Raw genomic sequence first — 22,607 nt, 5'->3', positions numbered from 1 at the left:
CTGGAGCCCGAAATGGGTTCTGACCCAGAAGCTGTGTAGCTTCTGTAGTCAGCACTCTCACCTGCACAGACTAGTCTCTGAGGGATTCGGGAACCAAGATGGCTCCCCAGCTCCCAACTCTAATAAGAATTTTATTCAGCTCTGTTGAAGATTTCAAACTGTGAACTTTCAAAAGACCTTGATTGATCTAATTCTAACACACTTGGATTATGAGGCTGTAATGTCTTTATACTGACTTCTGGGAAAAGAAGCCAGTGATCAGCAAGAAAATGCTAGAAACATTGGGTAGGGTAGGAACAGAAAGGAAGAATTCCCAAGGAAACTGGGCATCGGACTGAACAATGAGTGTTTAGGTGAAAAGAGTGGAGTGAGCATGCTTGTCTGTAACCTTCATCTTCTCTTTGAGGCACCAATAGAGGCATGGGGAGTCAAGGGTCCATCCCAAGTGACACAACATGGCATTGGCATCTATTTTTACACACTGTTCTCTTTTTAACATATTTAGAGATATGACTAGCTAGGTAGTTGATTGCTTGTCTAGTGTACATGATGTCCTGGAACTACTGAAAAATAAAGACAAGAACAATAACAAAAATGCAAACAAGGAGCCATATATACTAATTGTAGAGTGTCTCTATTGAGACTGTTGATAGATTACTATGTTTTAAAATAGTAATTTGACTCTTTGATTGGCGGAGTTAACTGGAGTGAAAAATTTTGCTCTAAAATTCCAACTTGTGTAAAGTTTTTAAAAGTCATGGCTTAAGATGACAAAAAATGCATGAGAAATTTTAGTTGTTGTCATAGCTATCTTTAACAAACTAGTTTAGAAATAGTATACGAACTAGAATTTATTGTGATATGCTTTTACAAAGAGACCCACGAAGTAAGCAAAAACATAAAAATGTTATACCTTTTTATCCCTGTATTTCCAGCCAGCAGTAAGGTAGACAAAAGCATGATTCTCATACATCAGTTCCTATCAAGGATAATTATAATATGCCATGTGGGCAAGCAGGGCTGACAAAGTCAGCATACAGCTTCGTAAATGATAGGAGTTCCACTCTCAACGGTGAAAGGTAGAAAACTGATAGAATCTGTTCCATGAAGAAGAAAAGTAACAAACATGTAACTTTGTAGTCTATTATGGACTGAAGCAACAATTAAAGGAGAAAATACAGGGGTGCCCATGACAGGCTAAAATAGAAAGTTAAACAAAGACAAATAGCTCCCAGGGATAGAAAACGAGTATTTGATTTTACCTGAGCTCAATAGGATTTAATTATGACCACTAGGGATGCCAATAGAGTAATCCTGTGAGAAAATTAATGTTAATTGGGTTGCATTTGAAACTGTGTAATTCCATGGCCCTTAATTTGAAAAGTTGTTAGATACCCTGTTCTATTTTGGCTAACGTTAAGTCAGTGTCTCCAGCTTCCTGATGACTAGTGTTTGTTTGACATATATTTTAAAAATATCTGGGTCTTTGTACTTAAAGACTTCTCCTAGACAAATATAACTGGTTTCTGCTTCTGTATTCAATCTGAATACTTCTTGCTTTAAGTTGCTGTATTTAGGCCATTTACATTTAATGTAATTATTGCTATGTTGGTTTGAAGACACCATCTTGCTATTTGTTTTCTATTTGCCTCATGTGCTCTTAAATCTTATTTTATTATTATTTATTCTCCTAATTTTCCTTTCTGTTGCTGTGATAAAATACTGACCAAAAGCAACTAGGACAGAAACAGGTTTACTTCATCTTATAATTCACAGTCCATCTTCAAGGGAAGCCAAGTCAGGTATTTGAAGGAAGCAGACACCATGAAAATGTGTTGCTTATTGGATTTCCCCCATGGTTTGTTCAACTTCCTTTCTTACACATTCCAGGCCCACCTGACTAGCGATGGTACTACCCACGGTACACTGGGACTTCCTATATTAATTATCAATTAAAATGCATCTTAAATTTCTCCACAGAGCAATCTAATCTAGGAAATTCTTCAACTGAGGTTCCCTCTTCCCAAAGGACTCTGGATTGTGTCAAGTTGACAGCTATGTCATCTGCTGATTAGATTAAAGAATTTCCAAGTTGACATTTTTGCCCACTATTGATTTCTTAGTTAAGCAATGCATTTTATTTTATTTTAGTGGTCGTTTTAAGGTTTATAATATGTACTTATCATAGACTGCCTTCAAACAGTACTTTAGTATCTTTCTTGTGATGGAATATCCTTAAATAGAATGCTTCTAATTTCCTTCAAATCTTTGTGCTACTATGATCAAATGTTTTATTCTGTATATATCATAAGTTCTCGTTATATACTACTTTACTTTGGTTTGGTCATTTATTTATATTTATTTTATTTGTGTGTGTATGTGTTTGTGTGTCTTTGTGTGCACATTCATGTCATAGCACATGTAGGAAAGTCAGAGGACAACTTACAGTAGTTGATTTTCCTTCCACATGTGGATTCAAGGAATTGAATTTAGGTGTTCAAGCTTGGAAGCAGGCAACTTTATGTATTGATCAATTTCTCCATCTCACATTTTTATTTTAAAGAAAACTTTAAAAAGTAAATATTGATCTTTTAGTGTGCTCTGAATTTCTCTATATACATCCATGTTTCTGTCTGTTGTTATTTTTCTTTTGTTCATAGTGCAAAAAAAAACCCCTTTAAATATTTGTTGAGGGTGACTTACTTTACATTCTTTCTGCTTTGTTTTCTGGATAGAAAGGAAAATTTGTTTTATCTTTAAGTGTTGTTTTTGTTGAATATGGTCTTTCTTTTTCAATGCTTCAAATATGCTTCTTGATATCAGCCTTGCAGTTTTTTGTTTGTTTGTTTGTTTGTTTTTTGGTTTTTTGAGACAGGGCTTCTCTGTATAGCCCTGGCTGTCCTGGAACTTACTTTGTAGACCAGGCTGGCCTCGAACTCAGAAATCCACCTGCCTCTGCCTCCCAAGTGCTGGGATTAAAGGCGTGCTCCACCACGCCCGGCTAGCCTTGCAGTTTTATGTCTTGTTTTTATCTCTATCCGTATATAATGTGACTTTTTTTGTGCTTCTAGTAATTTCTAGTGTTTTGTTTCTAACACTACTTTTGGGTCATTGATAATGATGTGTCTCAGTGAGGTTTTTTTTTTATGTTTATTATGATAGACTTCAGTGATCTTATGGCCTCATTTCATTTGTTAATTTTTGGTTTCTGTCAAATTCATGAAAGTTTGGGCCACTCCACTTTAAAAATAGCCTTTTATTTCATCTTTCCTCCACACCTGTTCCCTTCTTCACATGTGTTAGAACACTTGCTGCTGCCTCCAAATCATTTTGATTTCCAATCTGTGCACTTTATTTTAGATTGGTCCTATTATTGAGTCTTTATATTTACTTAACTTATTATTAGTTTTACCCATTGACACCCTCCCTGTACACACACACACACACACACACACACACACACACACACACACATTTCTTATTTTTAGGACTGAGGTTAGTATACTTTGGATTTTTCAGGTTATATACATCTTTTTCACATGATTTAATACTCACTAAAGTCTCACTGAGATTTCTAACACCCCTTTCTAGGTAGGTCCTTAGTTTCTCGAAATCCATTCTACAGCATCCAACTGTCTTGTGCATCTTTACTTCTGTTGTGTCTCTTTAATTCACAAAAGATGCCATGCTTTGTTAGAGTACCCCATCTCACTACACAGTTCAGAAATGTTCACCAGGAGTATTCACTTTTCTCAGGATTCTTTTCATTCTTTTTTCTCTTGTCCCGTGTCTTAAAAGAGCTAATTCAAACACTTTCCTGAGTCACCTAGTTGCTTGTTGTTAGGTAATCTTCATTTTGTTATTCATCATGGCTGGAAGATGCAGTCTTCCCAACTCTTTGAAGGGATCCTGTCCAAATGACTCCAAGTCACATCTTCACCCACAGACATTTGTTAGATCAGCATGGCTTTCTATGATAAACCACTTAATTATTCGACTTCTAACCAACAATCCACAACAAACAAACAAGTGCTGGTGGTGTTGGTAATCTCTAACCAACAATCCACAATAAACAAACAAGTGCTGGTGGTGTTGGTAATCTATGACCTATCTGGTAAAATGATGCTACTCTTAGTCCCATGATATTTGACAAGGACTCATATAATAACAATATTTATAACCTGAACTTATGCCGATTTTATTCTATGTTGTGCTCATTTATTTTCATGTTCACTCTATTTCTGAAGCATAATAGGCATTCTGGTGGATGACTTATGAAGAACAAAGAAGGCATCTTCTCAGGTTAGGGTTTTGTGGGTGTGTGTAGACATTGCACCAAGCTGGTGATGTGGCTGCAGGACCTTGTCAATTAATAGAAGTACTGAGAAGCCATTCAAGTAGTATGTGAAATAGCAAGTATCTGCTCAGCATTAGATTTTGATTCATCAAGGATGGACAGTAGATAGAACTGGACATCTTTTGGATAGAAAGTTGGTGATAAGAGGAATGGTAGGTGATTTGTGCCCTTCAGAAGGTGGCTGATGGCTGTGTTGGCAGGACATCTCAATAAGCCTTTACACATTGATACTCAGTCATATTTTAGTGCACTGAGAATTTTAAAATTTTTGCATGTAGGCATTATATTGACAACTGAAACTGTCATAGTTTAATTTGGAAACCAAACATAGGGTTCTTGTGCACAGAAGCCAGTATAACAAGCTGCAAAACCTAGAGGATATGGCTTCCATATTGTCCTTGAGATGACCCACATAATTAGTAGTTTATACTACATAGACAAAAAATAATGACAGTGTCTCTTCACAGTACTTTGAACTATATAGACATCAGAAGATTCTTGTGGCACGCAGCTGTATCTAGTAGCTGATTATGGCTTTATTTAATAGCAGGGTGTAATTTTAAGAGAGTACTCTGGGCTGGCACACTCATATGCATATACATAGATTTTTTTTTCCTTTCCAATCAGAATAGGGCTTTCTGTGCCTCAAAGGAAACTACTATTGCAGATCATATTGGCATCTCTGAGCTGAGACCAGATGAAAAGTTATTTTGAATTAGTTTAGGTAAGGTCAAGATATAGGGAGACAGTCACGATTGCAAGCATGGATTGGAGGCACATCATTAGGATGGATTGCCTTCACCATTCCTGCAGACAGGAGCCCATCAAGGATGTGCAGAGCTGAAGTTCATCTTTTCAACTTCAAGAGTGCCTTTATCTAGCCCTGCATTCTCAGAGAGCTTGTTTTAAATTTATACTCTTTTTTTTCTCATTCTGAAAAAAAAATCTGTGCTCCTGTTTTGAGTTCATCTCAGTTCAAATTCTAAAAGAAAATACACTTGTTCTGCTCTTTTCTTTGTTGTTGGAATGTAGACTATCTCAGCGTGTGATGCCATCGGGCTTTTAGTTGTGGGAGAACTGCCATTGAAAATGCTTTTCATTAATCCAAGAATATCTGAATGAGCCCATGATTCTACTGGGTTGTGAGGGCACAGAGATGAACAAGACATACTAGGTCCTTATTTACATGGAGTTCACAGTCTGGTGACAGATATTAATTCAGAATCACACGTATAAATGTATTCATAAGGTCTTGGGGGACCAGTTATCCAAATGCATTCAGAATGAATGTTAAGGTACTAAATATGGAAGTTTGTGACTAAGAAATGGAAGATAAGACCTCTTTTCTAATAGAAAAGTCTTAGTTCCTTTTCTTTTTTTATGCCAAGACACTATTGGTGGTTTGAATGAGAATGATCCAGATGCCAAGGAGGAAGATTCAAGCAGGTCCCTTGGGGCTTGATGGCTAGCAGCCCAAGCTACTTGTTAAGTCCCAACTCAATGAAGGACCCTATTTCAAAATCCAGGTGAATGGTACCTGAGGAGTGGCAACCACATACATGTCTACCCAAATGTATACAAGCACAAGCACATATCCCAAATTTCTGGTTCTGACTTTGAGATTCTATTCTTTTTACATAATTTCTTTGAATCCATATTTAAAATAAATAGGAAGAGAAGAATAAAGAAGAGGTGAAAAACAATATCTGGCCCATCACTATATATTGGTAGAGGGTAGTAGTTGTGAACTGAGTCAATTATACAAGAACAGCTTTTACAAAACCCTTAAGTTCATGGTTAGTGGTTGTACTTGGATTCATTAATATGCTCCCCTTTCTAGTCCTCTGTTATCTATCTCCAATGCCATGGAAGGACAGCAAGTACAAAGCTCTGCAATAAAAACCAGAAGACATCACTTTTGCTCATTTCTCTTCTGTGTGATCTTGGTGTGCCTGCAGGCAGCTGGTAATGAAGTTGGGAAATAGCTGTTCTGGAGTAGCTCAGCTGGGGCGAGCTGGGGTGAGCTGGGGAAAGCTGGTACTGATATACATGAACCCTGTTCACATCAGGCTAGGGTGTTCATGTTCTCATATAGGCATAAGGTGTCAGCACAGAGAAGGATACAAAGCCATTTGGGGTGTGGTCATGATGGAATTGGTATATTGTCATTTTCACTGTAAAACTAGGCCCAATTCCAGGGGTAGAGAAGTGACTTCTATGAGGGGCTTAATTAGTGAAAGGAAAAGAGCTTGCAGTCGACTGACTGGCCTCTGACTGTGTGCTCCAGTTTTTATGTAGGGTGAGCTCAGATTTCAGGCAGTACTAAATGACATTATACCTTCAGGGCTATGGATGAAATACTGCCTCTCTCCTTCAAGGGACTAAAACAGACACCATTAACTGATTATTATACTCTCCTGATGAACTTGGATGTGACTTTAGAATCTTTCAGAATTGGATTTACTAATTGAAATCGATCACTCAACGCTGTTGTTAAAGACAGTGGACAAGTAGCTCAAGAGCCACACAGTCCCTCTAGAGGGCAGTGAACATATAAGATGTGGTTAACGGGAGATGATCCTACTATTTGCATTATTGCTCTTGACACTCTATGTGTCACTGTGGCCCCCAAAACATGCCCATGAACATCTGTATGCCATGAACAACTGAAATGCAGAGAACATCCAGGCATTTCTAAAGCAAATATGCATGCCTCTAGATACCAAAGACTGCATACGGAATCCTCCAAGTTCTGGGCAAAAGCACAGAATATTTCATAGAGTGTTTATAATGATAGAAATCTGCAGTAAAGACACAGAAGAAACCTGAATGCATTGGGTAGCATACTCCATCTGAATTCAGTGGGTTGATAAAATCATCATTTGCATGCTCTCCCATCATCCTGAAGACCAGAAAGAAAGGCACAGGGAACTTCAAGCTATGCAGGAGGATGAAGACATCCCTAGTGCAGCCATAGTGTCCTCACCTGCTGGGCATAAGAATGACTCTGCAGAATCAGAGGGCATGGCAGTCGAGCAGTGGAGAGCCAGGGAGAGGGGCTACAGAGCTCCTGCCAAGGGGAAAGGCCTCACTCCCAGCCTTTTGTTGAGGTTTGCCTCTGTAACAGTGACAAAAGCTTTCAAGGAATAATTATAGAACCCTGGGGACTTCAGAGAGCTAAAGCCACTCTGTGTTCTCCCTCTGGAGTGTCTCTGTACCACATACCATGATGGAATTTTATACACACTGGTGAGATTATAGCCCCATTCTACAGAGAGCTGGGAAATGTGAAGTCAATTGTTTTTTCTCCCATGGGGAGTCCTTTAGAGGACCAGTATATGACTGAACTGTGACGTGCGCCAGGCAAGGAGGTAAGGGCTTCGTGAAGGGGATAGCTGTCAGGCGAGCACAGGCTTCAAAGGTAGGAACGCAGAATTTGGGGACAAGGAAGGCCTGGAGCAGCTGTAGCGAAGTCACAGGCCTGCCAAGGGTCTGAACTTTTCTTTGATGACTCTTGCAAGGGTCCCCCATGTATTTTTGGTTAGCCACATAGAACTTGGCAGCTCCAATTGCCGACTTAGGTGTTTAGGGAAGAAACATGCTGATCAGGAGATGAGGCTCTGGGCTCAAATGCCTGAAAACCTCTGTTAAGGGCAAGATGGGGAGGTTTACAGACTGCCTGCAATTCCCAAAGGAAAACAAAAGAGGCAAATAAGGGGAACCAGACCAGGTAGAGGATCTGCAGATCCATTTGTATAGCTAACTGAAGGCATCATAGAGCTCTCCCTGGTGCCACACAGGCCTGGACATGGAGCTGGGACTCAAACAGGCCACACCTCAGGACAACAGTAATGAAGCCGAGAACGTCAACATGACAGAACAAGAGGAAGCTGATGGTAATATGTTCTCCAAGTCTTCCTTTCTCCGGTCCAACACAGAGCACATAAGCAGGAAGCCTAAGGCCAAGGTCAGCTTGAGGATATCACGTGACAATTCTTCATGTTCCTTTAGATATTAGAAAAAGTGGATTAAGCCTTACCTCCATGCAGGTCTCAATCTCTGCCCATTCCCATAGAGAAATCAAAATGTTAGATACTAGGAGCAGAAGACTGGAAGTAGGAAGATAGAACTCTGGTTGATTCATATTTGATGGAGATTCTTACCACTCTTCAGCATGTTCTCTGTCTGCTCGCTCATTCTTTACCTTGTGTTTATATGGATTCAAGAATTCCAGTGCAGGGTGTGATGGACTCAAAATGTCGGCTCTTTTATGTGCTAGCATTCTGAATCAGTTCGTTGTCACTCTCTCTTCTTGGCTGGGTCCAGAAGGATGTGAAATTGGCTGGAATTGCAATTGAGATTTGAGGCAGACATGTCAGAGGACTTCCTGACCTGCAGGGCACCAATGTGAGAGAATGAAGTTATGTCTGTCATACTCGCTCTTTGTCTCTGTGCCTCTCCCTTGCTCTTTGGAGCATTTTCCGTCTTCCTTCTCTCTTTTGCTCATTGAGTTTAGCTGGTGCTGAAAGGAGCTTCATTATCATGAACTTGCTCATGACTAGGAGGAAGGGAAATGGAATGCTGTCCTCCTGTGGCTCCCAGCGAGCAGGGATGACAACCTTATGTTAAATTTATGTGTTCTCATTTTTGTGGAGTATGACTATATTTCTGTACATTTTATTTCACCCTTTAAACATTTATGTTCCTGTGTTATGATTAATTAAGTGTAGTAAAATGAAGTGTTTGCAAGTATTTTTTTTTAAGAGAGAAGGGGAAAAAATCTCATTTCTCTGGAGCCTTTGTATTTCAATTTCTTTTTATACTTGCCAGGCTCTATTTCTCCCTGCTCTTGTCTCCTGTTTGCCACCTCTTTTTAGTCCTCTTATTTTGTTCCTGTAGGTCAGTCTTTTACTCCCAGATCCATTAAATCATTTGCTGAGGTAAAATGTCCTTTCAGCAACCTGAAACCAGCTCCACCCCTCTCCTTCTCCACTGAGCCTCTTCCCTCCTCCTCTTCCTTCTCCTCCTTCCCCTTCCCATGCCCTCCACTCCTCCCTTCCCATCTCTTCTTCTTTCTGTCCCATCCCCTCCTTCTTCCTTCTCATCCCCTCTTCATCCCTCCTCCCCATCCCCTCCTTCTCCCTTCCCTACCCCTGCTTCTTCCTTCCCAATCCCTCCTCCTTGTCATTGTTTTCTTCTTCCTTCTTTTCTTTTTCCTCTTCTTCCTCGTTGTCTTCTTCATTTTCTTGATCTGTGCCACCTCCTTGCATTTCTCCGATAGATACATCAGATCTTTCCAAAACTATATTCTGAAATGAAAACAAAGGTGACCAACAGATCTTATCTGTTATGTCCTGAGACAAGGGAGCCCAATGGAAGTGTCAGGAGGTTTCCTTTGGACCCAAGTGCCTATTAGACAGCTGAGAACATGAGTCACAAAGCAAGAAGAGTTTCTATAAGCATCTCTCTCTCTCTCTCTCTCTCTCTCTCTCTCTCTCTCTCTCTTTCTCTGTATGTGTGTGAATATCTGTGTGTGTCAGTATGGTAAGTGTCTTTGTGGTATGTGTTTATGTGTATGTATGTGAGTGGTGGCCAGAAGACACCCAAGGAATCAGGGATTATTTCTATCTGTTGGTGCCATCTGTTCTGGTGTTTGTTTGCTTGTTTTAGGACAGTGTCTCTTTGGCCTGGAGCTTACTGTCTAGGTTAGGCATGTTGCCCTGCGATCTGCCTGCAGCTGCTCTGCCTCCCCAGTGCTGGCTCCACAGACATGCTGCTGTACCCGGATTGTGCTTCACACAGATTCTAGTAATCATGCTCAGGTCCTAGATCCACACTGGTTTGTTATTGTTTGGGTTTCGTTTTTGTTTCTGTTTTTCATTTTCTTTTCTATTCTCTTGCGCGTGACCTGACTCGCCAGCAAGTAAGACGCTGCAACAGGATCCTTCTGCACATGTTTATTGGGAAAGCTTGATTGTAGAGGTGAAGAGACCCCCAAGCCCAGAACTGGTGCTGCTTATATAGGCCTAGGAGAGGCGTGTCTCACACCCGGATTGGTTATGCATGGGTTATGTTTACCACCTCATTTGCATGCCTACATCTGATTGGTTAACTTCTCTCTCATCTGATTGGTTAACTTGTCTCTCATCTGATTGGTTAATTCTCAAAACCTCATCTTGACAAAAAAACTTTACTGCCTATGTATGCATGGTGGCCAGCGGTAGCCAGCACCACCCTGCAACGGTACATGCGGCTTCCCACACCATTCTTTTCTTTTCTTTTTTTTTTTCTTTTTTTGAAGTAACTAGGAGTTCAAGCAAAATTGACTCCAACTGACTAATTGCTGAAACCCTTCCCTCTTCCATCCTGCATCTATCAGAAAAAAAGGCTGGACAAGGCCTGTTTTAGAGATGCCTTGATACATGGTTTAGTTGATTGACTGGAGTCTTTGGGAAAGGATTTCCTAGCCCTACTGCACAAGGTGTTCAGGAATTCTCAGCCTGAAAGAACACAAGGCTTACCAGTGGGCTCCTGCCAATATCTCTCTGGTGGTTATTTTTCATTCAAGTTGACACAAGCTAGGGTCATCTGGGCAAAGGGAACATCAGGAGAGAAAGCACCCCATCAGACTGGTATGTAAGCAAGTCTGTGGGGGCACTTTCTTGATTAATAATTGATATGGGAGGGCCCAGACCACTGTGGGTCTTGCCTGCCTTAGGCAGGTGGTCCTGGGTCTGATTTAAAAAAAAAAAAAGAAGAAGAAAGCAGTCTGAGAAAGCTATGGTGAGAAAACCAAGTAGCATCATTCCTCCGTTATCTGCTTCAGTTCCTGCTTGAACCTTCCTGCTTCAATGCCCCTCTGTGATAGACTGATTGAATGCATAAGCTAAATAACCCACTCCCTTTTTTCCCAAGTTGCTTTTTGTCATGGTGCTTATCACATTAATAGAGCAGAGTGCAAACTAGGACAACCTCTAAAGATCTCAGCCCGGGAGAGTGAGGGCAATGTCCCCAAGCAACGTTGAAGAAGTAAGTGGTCCTTGGACGTCACATTCCTAGAAACATTGTTTTAATGACTAAATATTTCCTTCATTCTTGAGATAGGTAAGGAAGAAGATTATGAGCCCTTGGCTATATTCGGCAAGTACTTGATTACCCACTGTTTGCAAAGCACAGAGAGGCAAGGAACCAGAAACCCAGGCTCAACTCAGCAGTTCTCCATCTGACTTTGTTCCTTACAGTTTCCAAAACTGTGGTAACGTATCCAAGCCATAGTACGAATGAGCGCTCAACTCTCCCAAGCACTTCCATAGGTCTCCTGTACTGAGTATTGGACCACAGAATAAAGACAAAAATAAATCAAGAAAACAAAGAGGTGAATATGTGGGCAATAGGCATGGTAGCTCTCTAGCAGTGGGTACAGGACTAGCGGAATGAAGGCCTAGGCTCTACAGTAATGTCCAACCCAGAAATGGCCTGCAGTTGCCTGGGAAGATTATTAAACACATTCCATAGCATGGCCTTTCTTCTAAAGTTCTTTGAAAATAGGAAAGACATCAGGCCTCCCTCTTTCCTTTGATCAGAAATGGTGTTTGTATGCTTGCTGTACTGCTTCGGAGCCCAGCTGGGATCTCAGAGCCCAGCCCTGAAGTTGCAAGTGGACCCCTAGGTCCCTGCAAAGATCCCACTGGGAGGCTCACCTGCTGCTGTCCCGCGCCCCGGCAGCCATTCTGATCACAGGAGATCAGCTTCATGTCCTCCTCTCTTAATTATCGTCTCCTCTGCGGAGATTAGGGAAATGTCCTTGCTGAAATGTCCTTGCTGAGGGTCTCGAGGAGAATATTTTCTTTCCCTTTGTTTCACCTGCAAACTATGTGCAGTCAGCCCGGAGCAAGGCTGCTGAGAAGCTTTGAAGCCCTGCACATTCCTGAGAGACAGGAGGCTGTGAGAACGCCAACTCTTCTGTGCTCTGCTTTCCTGCATTGTGCAGCTACCAGGCAAAGGCATAGAGACTGGGAGGTCTGTGTGTGTGTGTGCGTGTGTGTGTGTGTGTAGTATATACACACACTTGAAGGGAGCTTTGAGATAAATGTACAGGGTAAAACATTTCATCTAAAAGAAAGTTATTTCTGTATGGGTCTTTTCAGATCACCGTTCAGAAATAATTGGAGAGGAATGTATTCAAGATCCTTCACGTTAGAGTCCATTTTAGAATTTTATGTATTTAGATTGGAGGTTGGTATAAGTCTGTTTGACTCTGTGTGTAAGTGTATAAGTGTGTGTGTGTGTGTGTGTGTGTGTAGTGTCACAACTCATCCCTATTCTGAACCAGTGGGAAGTATAGATTTAACCCCAGAATAGTCAAAGAAAGTTAATGCATATAGTTTTATAATGTTAAAGGATGGTGGACCTGAAAAATCCCGTCCATGTATTTCAGGTTAGAAAATGCTGGTGGACAGGAAATATTTTTCTACTTCTTGAGTATAACTGAGGGGCAAGACCCAGAAAAAGTAGATATCAGAAAGATGGGTGACACACCTACATGTGGACCGCTGAGTTGATTTATTGTGTGTTGAGCTGCAAGCTCCATGGAAATTGGGAGTTGTTTTGTGTGACATTGTAATGATTCCACAGGGACCTAACAGGAGTCATAGTAAGTACAAGTAAGATTGGCAGATGGTAGGAATTAGTAACAGAGCCACTCATTCATTAGTGTTTATGCATTTCCAAACACACACACAATACACACACACACACACACACACACACACACACTAACACACACTGAGTGCCTATTAGAAGCAATTCCTAGTACAAGGGTAGAGGAAGGGATTATTATGGGCTAGGATAACTGTGACATGTTATTTTTTATCTCAGTACCCCAATGATGAAATAAAAGCTTAGAGACATTAGATGACTGATTGAAGCTCGTACACGAGCTTTGCACCAGTTCTACATCTGCCTGGCAATGAAGCTGCACAAACTGCTGCCTGCCCTCTATGCCAGGGTTTGCCTCATGCTTCTACCAGATACTGTGCAGGCTTCTCAGGGCTGAACACAGAGCACAGCCGAGATGCACATCATCTAATTGTCTAGCCTGACTGGTGGGACCAATTTAAATTCTACTCCAACTTAAATTCCCCTCCCCCTCCCCCAACACCCCGCCCCCAGAGTTGTACAGCCAGGAAGTAGTTCTGTCTGCTTATCACCACCAGTGACTCTGGCATCCAGAGTTCTAGGCCTCCGACCCCTTTGTTCGTCCCAATGTGACTCTTACTTTACACTTCTGTTGTGGGTGTGTCCTCACTCTCACCTACCACCTCCATCAATCAAGGCCACTTCTGACTATGACCAGCTTGTACTTCCTCTACAGCCCATAATCTGCCGGCCGTACACAAGGATTGGGGCTCTACACGGCCTCCCCAACTCCAAGTATGTGTTCAAAAGGTAACACCTGTCACCACTTATCACCTGACAAAAAGTCTTTGGGAAAAAAAAAAATAAATTAAACCCAGACTTGGGAAAAAAAAAAAAAAAACCAACACCCCTTTCCTCCAAGTTAATTAATTTGAGCGCTATTTTCAGGAAAAGCGTTTCTTAAATCCCTATCGCTGAAAGCAATTTTCTTGCCACAATCACTCAGTGTTCCTGACGGAAAAGAGCATAATCACTGCTTGACAGAAGGTGACGGGCAGAAGGAAGGCTAAGGGGAAACACTTCTAGCCATTGGAGGGGCTGAGGAGCTTTCAAGGAGAGCCCTACTAGCCCCAAGGAGATGGCCCTGGGGTGCACAGTTTTCTGCAGAAAAATATCAGCGGGTTATTCATGGTTCTCTCTCTCTCTCTCTCTCTCTCTCTCTCTCTCTGTGTGTGTGTGTGTGTGTACAGGTACCTATTTGTATACTTTGGAATATATGATGGTGCAATTGATATGCTCCTAAAGGAGGGACTAGTATATTCATTGCATCCACAGCTAATTTGTCTGGGCCCCACACATATGCTGGCACAGAATGACTACTGGGCTGCTCATTTTGGGGAGTGCCACATCTAATTTGCTTGTTTTCTGCCTGTGCATCCTTTAAAGTCCCAAAGCTGCTGGGCTGGCTCTGTTGAGTGTTGGAAAATATGGTTATTAGTGGGGAGTTATTATAGAGCCCTTTTTGTACCTAGACATGGAAATCAAATACAGGGTCTATGATGTGTATGTGTGTACCTACACACAAGTGTACACAAACACATACACTCAAATTGTGTGTGTGTGTGTGTGTTACAGCATGGAAGAACGTGCCAGTTCTTTTCTTCTTAAAGACAGACAGAAAGCCGTCTAAGCACCAGTGCCCTTAGCCATTAGCAGTAAAACCAACTCTCATTCATCAGGCAACCAGGCATAGACACAGTATTGTGTGTGCTTGCGTCCATCATTTCTTGAAATCCTGTCAATAACTCTAATACACTGCTTTTTAAAAATCACTTATTTACCAAAAAGGAAACTGAGGCTGAGGTGCAATGACTCACTCAATCTCCATCCAGAACCAAGCACTGGGTCGCAGTCTAAGTGAAGGTCAAAACCGCACCCTCAGTTCATACACTCTAACCTGTTACTCTGCTCTGCCCAATGTACGAAGAGCTATGGCCCTAGAAGGTCCCTGACTTGGGGACCCTCTAGATAAACGACTTCTTTACTCTGTGGTTAAAGTTTTTTTTTGTTGTTGTTTTTTGTTTTTTGTTTTTTGTTTTTTTTTGGGTTTTGTTTTGTTTTGTTTTGTTTTTTGTTTGTTTGTTTGTTTGTTTTTTTACACTTGGGACAGAGCAAGAAATTGTAACTCATTAACCAGAGGGACAGAATCCACTCCTGAGGAGGAAGGGCTGTTGGAGTCCTTGGATCATCAAGGAGAGACCCCTGAACTGACCTATGCAGCGGGCAGAAAAGCTGCAACCTTGGCACCCACCAGTCTAACTAGGCCAGGGCTTGCCAGCCTCATCTTTGAGCTTTGAATGATTCTTGAGTAAATTGAGGATAAAACACTTGTCTCTCAGGATTTTTTGAGCATTAAATGAGAAAATATGTTTAGTGGTTTAACATAGTGCTGGGTTTGAAGACGGGCCCCAGCCAACACAGCTAGTAGTAATAATTGTTTCCTCTTTCAAGTGGCACGAAGCAAACTGTGCAACTCCCGTGCACGTCGGTGCCTGTGAGCATCAGGAGTTTATGCTGAACTCCTGTGCCTTGACCCTCTCTGGGCTCTGACCCTTCCTGTCTCATACTACTGGCTGTCCTGCTTGCCTGCTCTGAGACTTGGTTTTCATTCTGAAATGGGGAATACATAGACCACACCTGCTGAAGTGAATAAAAGAGACGAAGAAAACACGAAACTGTGGGGCTCCTGTGACAGGTGCGGTTGATCTTGCTGTTACTATTGCATGTCTACCCTGTAGGGCAGTCCCAAGTTCCTGAGAAATCCGGGCTGTGCAGAGTCTCCTCCTTGCCTGGAGATGAGAACTGGAACACAATTCCTAGTTCATTAGAGGAGGTGGTGTACTGCTAAATGAGTCCCCCAGGACTTGGGGACCGTTCTAAAAATTGTTTTAAGTCAATCTGCCAAGTACAAAGCAAGGGCAGAGAACAGCCCTTTCCTCGGGCCTCTTTCATGTTCACACTTTCGCTCTGGACTGAGCCTTCCCATCTCCAGGGAAAGCTCTCTGCATGCTGTGCAGAAGCAAAAGCTGACCTGGGGTCCTGAGCCTTCCCCTGAGCAGGATCCGGTAAGAGTACAGGCTGCATTCTCTCTCCTTGCACAGAGCTTTAGAAAATCTCAGCTCTTCTCCAGGTTTTTTTTCCCCTGTAGCCTCAAATTTAAAATATCCCTTAGTTGTTTTTGCTACTATTGCTACGATTGTTGTTATTATTTGTCTGTATGACAGATAAGCATGTCTTTGGGGACACACACCATACGGTGCACACACCATGCATGGTGTGCGTATGGAGCTCAGAGGACTAATTCCTTCTCGGAGTCTGTTCTCGCAATTCCACCTTTGGGTTTCAGTCCTCACCCTCAGGTGCTCAGGCTTGAGTGACAAGTATCTTTACACACCTGCCATTTGCCTGGCCTCATTCTGGATTTTTTTTTTCCTCTCCAATTTTTATATAGTTCTCTTCAACCAATCAAGATATCCACAAACATCTGTCCTCCAGACCTGCTTGACTACTAAAACAAAAACAAAAACAAAAACAAACAAACAAAAAACCCAAAAAAGAAACACTTGGGAGAGGTTTTTAAAAATTCTTCCACTTGAGACCTATTTTAGCCCAAATGTGGAGGAAGGTAAAGGACATGTGAGGGGAGTCCTTGGTGCAGATTTTATTTTTTTATGTTTTATAGAAAACTCAAAATCTTAAGTTGAGAATTGCTATTCTAATTATTACTATCTATCTAACATAAAACCACTTCCTTTTTTTAAATTGTAAATTCTAGTATGTTTTTCTATTATTGAAATTATTTTCTCAGTTTCCTCCTCTTCTGCTTCTTCCAGCTCCATGCTTCCTCCTCCCCCATCAGGATCCAACATCTTTCTGTGTCCCATTCGAATAGAAACAGGCTGCTAAGAGATAATCGTAAAATAAGAAAAAAACCAAAATAAATTAAAACCTAACAAAATTGAAATAGAAACAAACAAACAAGAAGAAGAGCCCAAGAGAAGGCATAGAGGAAACAGAGACACTGTTTGCACATTCTGAAATCCCATAGAAACACTAAACTGGAAAACATAATATATATGCAAAGGACCTGTACAGTAAAATAGAGAGAAGATATACATATATATATATATATATATATATAATAAAAATATAAGATAAAGTTTTTAAAACTGACATTATGAGACGAGGAAATTTCTAATATGTCACTGGCTTCATTTTCTGTTGGCCATCTGTAGCTGGGCATGCAGCTACCCTTAAGAGTAGTAGTTTGTTTCCCTGGTGACACTCCCTTGGAGGAAACTAAATTTCCATTCACAAGTGATTATCAACTGAAGAATTGGAGGATATATCCACTTCTCTTTTCAGGTCTAGGATCTTCATCTGGGGCAGAGGTGTGCAGGCCCTCTGCATGCTGCCTCAGTCTCTATGAGTGCACATGATCTTTAATCACGTTGATTTAGAGGGTCTTGTCTTCTCGGTGTCCTCCAGCCCCTCTGACTCTTATTCTCTTTCGACCTCTTTTTCCATGGCGGTCTCTGAGCTCCGTGGGGAGAGATTTCATGGAAACATCCAGTTTTGGGTTGAGTGTTTCCAGGCTTCTCACTCTGCATCTCTCGTGATGGGTCTCAGGATTTGTTTCCATCTTTCATGGGAGGAAGTTTCTCTGAGAATGGCTGAACAAGGCACTGATGCATGGTTACCGCACGATGTCACTAGGTGGGTGCCAAGCAGTGCCACGTATGGCTTCCATTGTGTGAAGTGGGCTTTAAGTCAAATCAGATCTTGGTTGGTTTTTCCTACAGGCTTTATAGCACTATTGCACTAGCATATCTTGCAGTCAGGGCACCATTACAGATGGTGTTTATGTTTTTCCTTTGGTAGCATGCAGAATACCTTCCTGTACCAAAGATGCTGGCATTTAGATGTGAAGGCTTTCTGTAAGAGTCATCCTGACTTCTCCATATTCAATGAGATGTGTCAGTGCTGTCTTCATCAATGGGGCCTTATCATCAATTTGTGGAGAACAATCTATTGATTTGGCAAAAGCTTGAGTTGTTCAAGAGATCCATTAAGACCTCTTTGCCCCATGTCTTAGATGTAAGCCAATCCTTGTACTGGTAGTTTCATTTGGTAAAAAGAGATGGTGAACTGGGGCTCTGTCTTCCCTATTATCTAACACTTTCAGTTAAATCGCCTGCATACAAGAACATACTTTAGGAAGTTTCAACTGTGTTTTGTTTCCTTATTACTACTCAGAGGGCCATTAATTTTAGCTGTTTCTCCTCATATTCTCTCCCTGTCCCCACTCTCCTCTTGATGATCCTCTTTCAGCCCCCCCCCCATTCCTCCATAAATAACTATTCCAGTGTCCTTGCCTAGGGAGATCTATTTACTGTTCCCCCTCCAGTTCCTCACCTATACCTAACCCTGTGGTTCTATGGATTGTAGCTCAGTTATCATTGATTTAACAGCTAATAGCCACACATAAGTGAATATACACCACATGTGTCTTTCTGGATTACCTCACTCATGATGACATTTATTTTTTCTTTTTGAGGTTTCATCTATTTATCTGCAAATTTCAAGGTTTCACTTGTTTTAATGGCTGAGTAATATTCCATTGTGTAAATGTTTTCTTTATCCATTCATCTGTTGAGGGACATCTAGGTTGTTTCCAATTCCTGGCCATTATGAATAGAACAGCAATGAATTTTTTGAGCAAGTGACTCTGTGGGAGACTGAAGTGTCCTTTGGGTATATACCTAAGAGTGGGAATGGGTGAATTTTGAGGTAGAGTCCTATTGTCCTGTGGAACTGCAACACTGATTTCCATAGTGGCTGCATAGATATTTGCATTCTAAACACATGTCTAACAATGGAAAGTGTTTCTTTGACTCCCCACCCTTGCTAGTGACAGCAGGAGCAGCCATTTGTTCTCTGTTTTGGACCTTGGCCATTCTGACAGGTGGAAGACGATATTTCAAAGTAGTTTTGATTTGCGTTTTCCTGATGACTAAGATGTTGAACATTTTTTTAAGTGTTTCTCAGTCACTTGAGTTTCCTGTCTTGAGAAATTTTTGTTAGATATGTACTCCATTTTTTTAATTGGATTATGTGGGCTTTTTTATATTTAGGTTTTTCTTTCTATATTTTGGATATTAACCCTCTACTGGATATGGAGTGGTGAAAACATTTTCCCAATCTGTAGGCTGTTGTGCTGTCCCAATGATGGCATTCTTGCTGTATAGAAAGAAACATTTCAGTTTTGTGAGGTCACACTTAGTGTTTATCTTAGCGCATGTGTTATTGGTGTTCTGTTCCGAAAGCCCTTTCCTGGGCCAAGGAGTTCAAGTTTATTTCAACCAGCTATGAACATGGCTGAGCAAGTGTCCCTGTGAAAGACTGAAGTGTCCTTTGGGTGTATACCTGAGAAAGGTAATGGGTATCTTCTATCAAGTTCAATGTATCTAGTTTTATGATGAGGTCCTTGATCTATTTAGAGATGAGTTTTGTACAGGGTGATAGATATAGGTCTATTTGGATTTTTCTATATTCAGCAGTTTACTTTGACAAGTACCATTTGCTCTCTTTTTCCACTGATATTTCTGGCTTCTTTATAAAAACAAATCAGGTCCATAAATGTGTGAGCATTTTTCTGGGTTTTAAATTCTTTTCCACTAATCAATGTACCTATTTTTGAGCCAATATTGTGCTGTATTTATTGCTACAGCTTGGCATTCAACTTGAAATTGGGGATGGTGATACTTCCATCAGTTCCTTTGTTATTCAGGGTTATTGTTATAATTATTATTATTATCGTTCTTGGTTCTGTGTGTGTGTGTGTGTGTGTGTGTGTGTGTGTATTTCTATATGATGCTGAAAATTGTCCTTTTAAGACCTGTAAAGAACTGTGTTGAAATTTTGGTATTGTATTGAATCTGTTCATTGCTTTTGGTAGGATGGCCGGTTTTTTACTATATTAATCCTACTAATCCATGAGCATGGAAAATTTTTTTCAACTTCTGGTATCTTCTTCAATTTCTTTCTTGACTGTCTTAAAGTTTGTTATCATACTAGTCTTTCACTAGCTTGGTTAAAGTTATCCCAGGATATTTTATATTATTTGAGGATTTTGTGAAAAGTGTTCTTATTTCTTTCTCAGTCCATTTGTCATATGTATATAGAAGAACTACTGATTTTTATGGGTTAATTTTGTATCCTGGTACTTCGCTAAAAATATTTATCAGCTGTTGAAGTTTTCCATTGTTTTTTTTTGTTTTGTTTTGTTTTGTTTTTTTTGTTTTGATTAAGGATTTTAGGGTTTTTAAAAGCTTTTTTAGGGTTATTTTAGGATTTTTAAAAGATTTTAGTTTTTTTTTCATAGTTTTTGGTGATGTTTTAAGGCCATAGAATATTTGGGTTTTTTGTTTGTTTGTTTTTTGTTTTTGTTTGTTTGTTTGTTTTAAATGGTATTTAGGGTCTTTTTACAGTTTTAATGTTGAAGAGTTTTAGGGTTTTCTTTAAAAGGGTTTTAGAATATTTTATGGTCTCTTTAGAGTGCTTGTGTTTTCTTTTTTTTCTTTAGAATTTTAGGGTTTTAAAAAAATGTTTATTAAGTATTTTAAAGTATTTTTGTTTTTTAGCTTTTTACGGCTCTTTTGGTTTTTTTTTTAAATTTATTTATTTTACGTTTTGTGGCACACACCTTTAATTCCAGCACTTGGGAGGCAGAGGCAGGCCTCCATTGGAACTTTGGGGTCACTTACATATTCTATCACATTATCTGCCAATAAAGATACTTTTACTTCTTCTTTTCCAATTTGTAATCCCTTCCTCTCCTTTAGTTATCTTATTGCTTTAGCTAAGACTTCAAGGCTTTTGGTGTTTATAAGGCGATTACATTTATTAATTTATATATGTTGAACCATCCCTGCATCTCTGGGATGAAGCCTACTTGATTATGGTGGATGATCTTTTTGATACATCTAGGATTTGTTTTGCAAGTGTTTATATCTATGTTTATAAGTGACACTGGCCTGGGATTCTTTTTCTTTGTTCAGTCTGTATGTGGTTTGGGTATCAGGCTAACTGTGGCCCCATAAAACGACCCAGGCAATGTTCTTCTATTTCTATTTTGTGGAATAATTTCAAGTGTACTTACAATATTTGAGGAGTATTGGTGTCAGCTCTTCTTTGAAAGTCTGCTAAAATTCTGCTGTAAAACCACCTGACCCAGGGCTTTTTGTTAAGGAGATTGTAATTACTATGTCTATTTCACTGGGGCTTATAGGTCTGTTCAAATTGTTTATCTGGCTTTGTTTTAACTTTGGAGAATGCTATAGATCAAGAAAATCATCCACTTTTTAAAAGATGTTTTTCCAATATAAACTATGTCCTTATGATTCTTTAGATTTCCTCGATGTCTACTATTCTCCCGCTGCTTTTTGGCTAATTTGAATATGGGTTTCTCAATCTTATTGATTATCTCAAAGAACCATCTCATTGTTTCGTTAAGCCTTGTATTTTCTTTCCCTATTTTATTGATTGCAGCCCTGAGATGATTTCTTGCTGTCTATTCCTTTTGGGTATGATTTCTTCTTTTTGTTCTAGAGCTTTCAGGTGTGCTATTATGTTACTAGTATGAAATCTCTCCAATGTTTAAAGTGTAGAATCGTAGTGCTGTGAATTTGTCTCTAAGAACTGCTTTCATTGTGTTCCCTAAATTTGGGTAAGTTATGTATAATTTTCATTAAAATCTGGAAAGTTTTTAATTTTATTCTCAGTTTCTGTTCTGTCCCACTTTTCATTCAGTGTTGAGTTGTTCAGATTTTATAAGTTTATAAGCTTTATGTCGCTTCTGTTGTTGTTGATATCTTGTTCTAATCTGTGGTGGTCTAATAGGACGCAGAGAGTTATTTCGATTTTCCTGTATTTGTTGAGGCTTGCTTTGTGTCCAAGTATGTGATCAACTTTGCAGAAAGTTTCATGAGGTACTGAAAAGAATATATATTCTTTTATGCTTTGGTGAAATGTTCTGTAAAATTCCATTAGGTTCATTTGGTTTATAATGTCAATTAGCTCCAGTATTTCTCTGTTTATTTTTTTGTCTGGATGACCTATCTATTGGTAAGATTCAGGTATTGAACTTTTCCACTATCAGGGTGTGAGGGTCAATTCGTGATTAAAGCTGTGGTACTGCGGAACTTGGGTGTTCTTGTGTTTGGTGCATAGATGTTAAGGACTGCAATGTCCTCTTGGTGGATTTGTCTTTTCATGAATATGTAGAGTCCTTTCCCATCTCTTCAGATTAGTATGGTTTAAACTCCATGTTGTTAGATATTAAAATGGCTACACGAGATTGCTTCTTAGAACAGAATATCTTTTCCCATACTTTTACTCTTTTGATTATCTTTTTCTATCTTTTTACTCTGAGGTGATGTATTTCTTGAGACCCATCCATTGTGTGAGCCTGTGCCTTTTTATTGAGAAATTGAGACCAATGATATTGAGAGATATCAATGAACAGTGTTGTTGATTCCTCCTACTTTGTGGT

The sequence above is a fragment of the Mus musculus genome, chromosome 9 (assembly GCF_000001635.26).
Source record: "Mus musculus strain C57BL/6J chromosome 9, GRCm38.p6 C57BL/6J".
Classification (NCBI taxonomy): Eukaryota; Metazoa; Chordata; class Mammalia; order Rodentia; family Muridae; genus Mus; species Mus musculus.
Note: the sequence above shows the minus strand (reverse complement) of the source record.